Genomic DNA, 7,100 nt, shown 5'->3' with positions numbered 1-7,100 from the left:
AGGGCTGAGTACTGGATGAGCCAGACCTCGGCCAACTGAGCTATGTCCTCAGCTCTTTCTTAAGTATGAGAAATGTACCCTGATAAAACGGAATACTGGCATTAGGAGACACTGAATGAGTTCCTTCAATAATTAATAGCAATATAAAAGTGTAAGCCAAATAAAGCCCTTTCTCCCCAACTTGCTTTTTGGTCATGGCATTTTGTCACAGCCGGAGAAACCTTAGCTAACACAGACTTCTTGCATTTGTGTGGGATTCTGGGGATCCACACTCGGGCCTTCATGTCTGCTGAGCTTTCTCCCCAGGTAAATGAGCTACTATGATTAGGGTCACAGGACAGCTCCAGCCGAGTAAACCGTTCTTAGGGTCCCTCTTCTCCTCTGTGGGCGTTCCCCAAGACGTCCTCACCAGTGGGATTCAACACTGATTTATTTGACCTAAACCTTTGACTTTCTTTACTTCTTGATGTTTTAGATTGCTCAATAAACGCTAATTTGTGACATTTTGCCCCTTTCTCTTAGGCCACACTGTTCTTTTCCTTCTTGCCCACAGTTCCCTCCCAATTATTGTTCTTTGTGGATCTCTTTTTCACAATACTTTCTATTTCTACCCCCCCGAATATTTGCCTGCCTTCCTTATGAAATGCTCTTTATTCTGCCCTCACACTGGAACTTTCCTACTACAAGGAGTGATTTGCTGTGTTTATTTTCTTTGGAATCTTCTCTCTTTTATAGACGCAGGTCATTTATCAGCTGGGAATGGAACTCTTCCTGGTTGGGTCAGGGCATGCTGCAAACTGCCCCGTAATTGGAAGTCCCTGTAATAATGCTTTTCTTGGCCAGGACACAAACCACACTCGAGAAGGTCTTCCTGAGTGCTGAAGGTCAATCAACTAGAACTTTCTCAAGCTTTTAGAGGAGTGGATTCTGGAAACAAATCTGCTTCCCCAGGAGCAACTATCCTCAGGAGGTGAGCATTAGTGATATCCGGTCCTAATCCTGACTCTGGTACCTGGGCGGCGTCTTCTCTCCCAAGCCTTCATCTAAGTTTCTTCATCTTAGGCCTAGGTTTACATCAGAATTGCCTTGATTTTATAGGAAAATGTTGTTTTAACATGTGTTTACTTCACTGAACGTGTTTATGTTTTTGTGCGTGAATACTCATGATTCTGTGCGCGCGTGCATGTGTGAGCATGTAAGTCACAGGACAGCTTGAAGGAGTCAGTTTTCTTCATCTGTCTAGGAATGGACCTCAGGGTTGGTAGCAAGCACCTCTACCCAGGGGACCAACTCATTGTCCTCCATCGGGTGAGAATTAAAAATAAAATAATTTGCAAACTGGGCATGGTGCCACACGCTTCTGATCCCAGTGATGGGGAGATGGGGCGGGATGAGACCCAGTTAAGGTCAGCCTTGGCTGCTATGGAGTTGGAGGCCAGCCCGAACTTTATAAGAACTTGTATCAAAACAAAAACAAACCAAAGGAAGAAAGAAAGGAAGGAAGAAAGAAAGAAAGAAAGAAAGAAAGAAAGAAACAATTTGGTAGCCTGGAAGCTGCGAAGTACTATATAAACGGAAGCTGTTGCTGGACCAGTTCCTATGGGAGGCCTGTGGCAGAAACAGAACAGTCCGGGTCTCATTCGCTTTGACAGGGCCTGTGCAGTCAAACCAATGGAGCTACTTTGGTGAAGAGCTGCACATACAGGCATCTTTAAAAAGGCAGACAGATTCGGGGCGTGGGGGCACACTCCTTGAACCTCAGCACCGGTGGATCAGAGGGCAGACAGATCTCTGTTGTGAGTTTGAGGCCAGCCTGGTTGATATGGTGAGCTCCATGGGCCAGCCAGGGCTACATAGTGAGACCCCTGTCTTTAAAAAGAAAAACAAAAAGGTGAGAGGGGAGGGCAAATAAATAAAGTCACTCATTCATGGCCATGGTCCCTCTTCAAGGTTCTGAAGTTTCAGAATTAAACTAAAATAACCCAGCTGGCCTTGACCTGGGCCTCCTCCTATTCCACCTGCACTAGTGCCCTCACCCAGCCAGGGTTAGCAGAGCCACGGGGCCTGTCAATCCTACACCCTTTCCTACAGTAGCCTTGCTCTAGAGAGTCATACATTTCTTGCCTGCAGAATGGGGCTAGTTAAGTCCATAGCACCTGTCTCCACAGGGTGTGTGAGGAATGCAGAGAGGTAACACTCCCTGGAGGAGGGACAAGGCAAAGAAGCTAATTTTAGAGCAGAGTACTAAAGGCAAGAAGAGATGTTGCCAGAAGGGAATGGGTGCTGAGGAACCCTGCTCTCTGTCCCCCAGACTGGGAACAGCCTGTGCCTTTGACAAAGACATGAATGAGCTTGCTGTGTTCAGCAAGAGGCACAAAGAGATCCTGGCTGGAGAGAGGGCTGCCTGGGTGGGAGGGGCCTGGCAGTGCTAAGCTGAAGGGGAAAGTGGGAGAAGGCCGGAGTTCCAGCATCATGGCCCGTTCTCCCCACAGCTCCCTCCAGCTCGCCCCGTAGCTTTGAAGAGGCGTTACTATTCTGCCACAGTGGAGAGACTTTTAGATGCTCTGCAACCCATGCTGTTGGGAGTTGAAGAACTTTCAAGTTACACTTCTATTTTCTCTTTGAGACCGGGTTTCTCTGGGAAGTCCCGACTGTCCTGGAACTCACTCTGTAGACCAGGCTGGTCTCAGATTTACAGAGATCTGCCTGCCTCTGCCTCCTGAGTGCTGACGTTAAAAGCATGTGCCACCACTGCCCAGATGTCAAGCCATACTTCTTAAAGCCAGGCAGGGCGCTGGTATCTGGAATGCCAGCATTTGGGAGGAAACTGAGGCAGGAAGACCACCAGTGAGTCTGAGACCAACGGGATTTACGGGCTGCAAGGCTTCTGCCGCTCTCAGTACTAACAGCCCACTGTGTTTAGAGCCAGTTTAGATTGGTATTTACAGCTGTCTTTTAATTTTCTAGTACTCTGTGTACTAGTGATGAACTGGCGCCGGCTACTCAGCTTCCCCAGGTCTCAGTTTCCACATTGGCTTTCAAGAGATTTAGATTATATATAGGCTCCTATGTCTCCAAACCAAGGCTCCTTCCCAGGGTTTCCATCTCAATGGTAAAGCTAGAAACTCACTCATCCCTTTAGCTGCTCCTGGCTAATGTGAACGGAACCCTGCCAATCCTCCCGGAACACACCTTTCTCTCTCACTTCCGCGGCACCATCCATACTGCCCCTCTCCATACCTTGCTTGAACCGGGCAGAGCAACCGCTTATTAAATCTCACATCACACCCCAGCGGAAGGCCCACTTGCTGTGAGCTCCAAAGTCCCTGTCGCACAGCCTATGCGTCGCTGCTGGAGCGTTCTCTAACTTCCATGCCCCGTCCCCACCTGCCATCTGTCTTTGTCCTGTTCCTAGAACACGATGCCGACCTTTCCTGCACCCTTTGTTGATTTTCAGTTCCCCTCCCGTGCCTTTTCTTACGTCTGGAACCTTCTTGGCTGAAAGCCCCCTCCTAGGGAGGCCTTGCCTGCCCTCCCTGCCTGGAGTAGCTTCCTACGACACCATTTTCTAGCACAATGCTCCCTTCTTCAGGGACTGACCACAGCTTCTCATTCGCTTAGATCAGGCTCTCTAGGGAACAGCCCCGAGATGAGGAGACAAGTACAAGATGTATTGAGGAAACGCTCTCAAAGGGCAGCTGGCATGGAGCAGGACAGGAACGGGGCGAAGAGCGAGGCTCTGGAGTACCGTCAAGCCTTCACTGCAGCCCACCGCGAAGACTCGCGCTTGACTCTGCCTGTGACTTTTTTTTTTTTTTTTTGATTTTTCGAGACAGGGTTTCTCCGTATTCCTATTCCAGTCAGACGGACTCATCCATCAAGGACCTGGCACAGGGTGGGGTCTGCGCCCGAGAATCTCCAGCTTCCTCCAGCTGCCCAGGAGCAGGCTTCTGGAAGGTTCCATGTGAGAAGGTGCACTTTACCAGGGCAATGGCCACAGGTAGCAAAGCTAATACCAGTCACTCTTGCTTCTTTATTTTTGTTCAAGTTTTTGAAGTTAAGATTTATTTACACCATATCTCCTTTTCTCTTTTAACCCCTCCCACACCTCCCCTTTCTCCCTCTCAAATTCATGCCCCTTTTTTTGTTATTGTTTTACACACACACACACACACACACACACACACACACACACACATTTTGCTCAATCCACTTAGCGTTGTTTGTATGTGTATAATTTCAGGGCTGGCCATCAGGGGCTCTTCCCTGGGAAAGACTCTCTCTCCTCTCTGTGCTCCTTAGTTGCCTGTAGTTCTTAGTGCAGGAGTGAGGTCTCTTGAAATTCCTCCCTTCTGTGTTATTGGTGTTGTAGTTCTTATTTCGGCCTTGTCTGTTGGTGTTGTATTTATTTTGGTCTTAGTCAGGAAGCCATATTGTTGAAATATCATGGGTGATTTACTCCTTTAAAAAAAGATTGCTTAGTTATTTATCTATGTGTGTACCTATCTCCATATAATACACATATACACCTGTGTGCAGGTACATACATGTTGGGGCTAGAAAAGGGGGTCAGGTATCTTCTTCTGTCACTTTCTACCTCTCCCCTTGAGTTGGATGTTTCCCTGAACCCAGAGCTCCTGTTCATTGGCTATGCTAGAAGCCAGCAAGCCCCAGCAATCTTCCTGTCTCCCACCCTTGGTGCTGGGGTTACAGGCATTCAAGGGATGTCTGATTTATTATGGGGGAGACAGAATCTGAATTCCAGTTCTCAGGATTTTGCAGCAAACACTCTTAACTGATGAGCTAACTCTCCATCCCATAATGCTTCTGGATTATATTGTAATGCCCTAACTTAAATCAACACCAGCATAACCCTTTGGGGATACTGTAGCAGCCCCCAAATCATGACATGAAGACTTAGTATTAGTTATGAGTGCTTGACCTTATCCTATGCTTGTCCTGCTAGCTCTTATAACTTAATTTAACCTGTTTCTCTTCATCTACGTTTTGCCTCGGGGCTTTTTACCTTTCATTCTGTAGTCCTGCTTTCCTGCTTCCTCCATGTCTGGGTGGTTGGCAGCTGCCTGGCTCGCTGACCCTGCGCATCTCCCTCTCTTTCTTCCTCATTCTCGCTGGGGACTAGGTTCCTCCTCCTAGTTATTCTCTCTACCCACCAGCCCCTCCTATGCCCCTTCTGACTAGCTATTTGGTCATTCAGCTTCTTATTAGACCAATCAGGTACGTTAGGCAGGCAAGGTGAAACAACAACATATCCTTATCTAGCTAAACAAACGTTCTATCCTGCAGCAGGAGCTCAGCAACACAGCACAGGTCTAGGGTGTACAAGGTCCCGTATCAAGATCCAGCACAAAACTAGGAAGGATGCCTCTTGGTCAGCAGATGTGGTGAGCATCCAGATTCTCGGCAGCTCTGCAGACCCCCTTTGTCTGCGCATTTCTTCAGGGGGGCAGTCCTTCAGTTACAGCCTTTCAGTAAATGAATAAGTGTCAATAAATAAACTGTCTTCCCAAACTTTATGAAAAAAACTTCTCTCCCTTAATTTTTTTTGGGGGGGGAGGGGTGTTAAGACAGGGTTTTTCTGTGCAGTCCTAACTTCCCTGGAATTTGCTTTGTAGACCAGGCTGGCCTCAAACTCAAAGATCTGCTGGGATTAAAGGCATTTGCCACCATGCCTGGCTATTTCCCTAGTGAAACCCTGATTCCTCTAGCTGACTTACACATGCGGACTTCGGAGATCACACAGCTGAGCACGAATTGGCCCCTTTCCCAATGAGTTTGCAGCAGGTAACGCCTCGGTTGTGGGTTATGTAGGTCATGACGGCAGCTACTCTGGCTATTTTACAGGCACTTGGAGCCGTCTCTGGCTGATTTTCAGACTTCCAGTGGGCCAGAAGAAAGGAATGCAATTGCTTGGTATCTCTGCTACATATCATGCCTGTCTCCTTTGTTGCCTTAACCTGTGGGGCAGTTCCTACTCGGCTCTGCACGTAGGCATGTTGAACATGTCAAAGATGTCTCGTCAGACTACAGCGCAGGGTTAGTTTGACCTAAACCTGCCTAGCCTTGCTCCTCCCCCTCCGAGGTTAAAGATATCCTCAGCTGGGACCAGAGAGAGGGCTCAGCAGTTGAGAGCACCATCTGTTCCTTCAGAGGACTGGGATTCGATTTCCAGCACCTACATGGGGCTCACAATGGTCTGTAATTACAGTCTCAGGGGGCCTACCAGGCACACATATGGTACAAAGACATGCATGCAGACAAAACAGCCAACAGATAAAATAAGTAAATAAATATTTTTTACAAGTCTGACCCTGAGAGTGAAAGGCCGCACAACTCTGGAAGATCTCCCCTGATCCCAGAAAGGACAAGAGCATCCCTTTGCGGTGTCTGCCTTCCTGTGCCCCATACTCCTCACTGCCTCTAAGCATCCTACTCTATTTGGGGTTGAGCATCTGATTCACAAGCAAAGCTCTCCCTTCTCCATCCTTTGGCTACTTAAGCCAGCCTTTCTTCGGCCCCAAGACTGACTGGTTTTTCTGAGGAATAAGCATCCAGCCTTGGATTCTGAAACATCATGAAAGACCTAATTAACGATGCCCCCATTCAGCAGGAAGCAGTTTGGAGAGAAGTAACTGCGCCCATATTCCCAAAAAATGTTTATAAATGTTCTTTTACATTTAAAGGGGGATATGATATAGGTATGAATAATTTGCATTAGTATAGATTTTGCTTTATTGATAGAGATTTACGGTCAATTTTGTTATATGTATATGTATTTCTGATATTGATTAAGGTATTGTGATTGTGTAGTTCATTATTAAAATGTAATGTATAATTAGGAAATATAGGTTGTTGATGGATAATCATAAATAATAGTCAAGTTTGTAGTCATGTTAGTTAATATTTTCTAGATGTGAGTAGATATATTTTAGATAGGCATTCTTCATATTTTTCAAAGATTATAGAATATGGCATTTTAAATGTTTTAATAACTTAGGACTTTTCATGACAATGAGACACTCTGCTCCTGGCAGCACCAATCTACTTCAAGAGGAAGATGGGCATCAAAGAGGCTCGTT

The 7,100-nt window shown here is 46.8% G+C and overlaps 1 long non-coding RNA gene across 1 annotated transcript; it reads left to right on the top strand.

Moving 5' to 3' along the window:
- The first annotated feature begins 707 nt into the window (after positions 1 to 707).
- LOC121437697 lies at positions 708 to 6,662 on the top strand. Its single transcript, XR_005972994.1, has 3 exons — positions 708 to 970; positions 3,837 to 4,000; positions 5,866 to 6,662. It is a non-coding gene; the product is annotated as an uncharacterized LOC121437697 (long non-coding RNA).
- The last annotated feature ends 438 nt before the right edge of the window (positions 6,663 to 7,100 follow it).

The sequence above is a fragment of the Microtus oregoni genome, unplaced genomic scaffold, assembly GCF_018167655.1.
Source record: "Microtus oregoni isolate MIOR12 unplaced genomic scaffold, Mior012 000053F_ref0000044, whole genome shotgun sequence".
Lineage (NCBI taxonomy): Eukaryota > Metazoa > Chordata > Mammalia > Rodentia > Cricetidae > Microtus > Microtus oregoni.
Note: the sequence above shows the minus strand (reverse complement) of the source record. Positions and strands in the feature narration are given on the sequence as shown.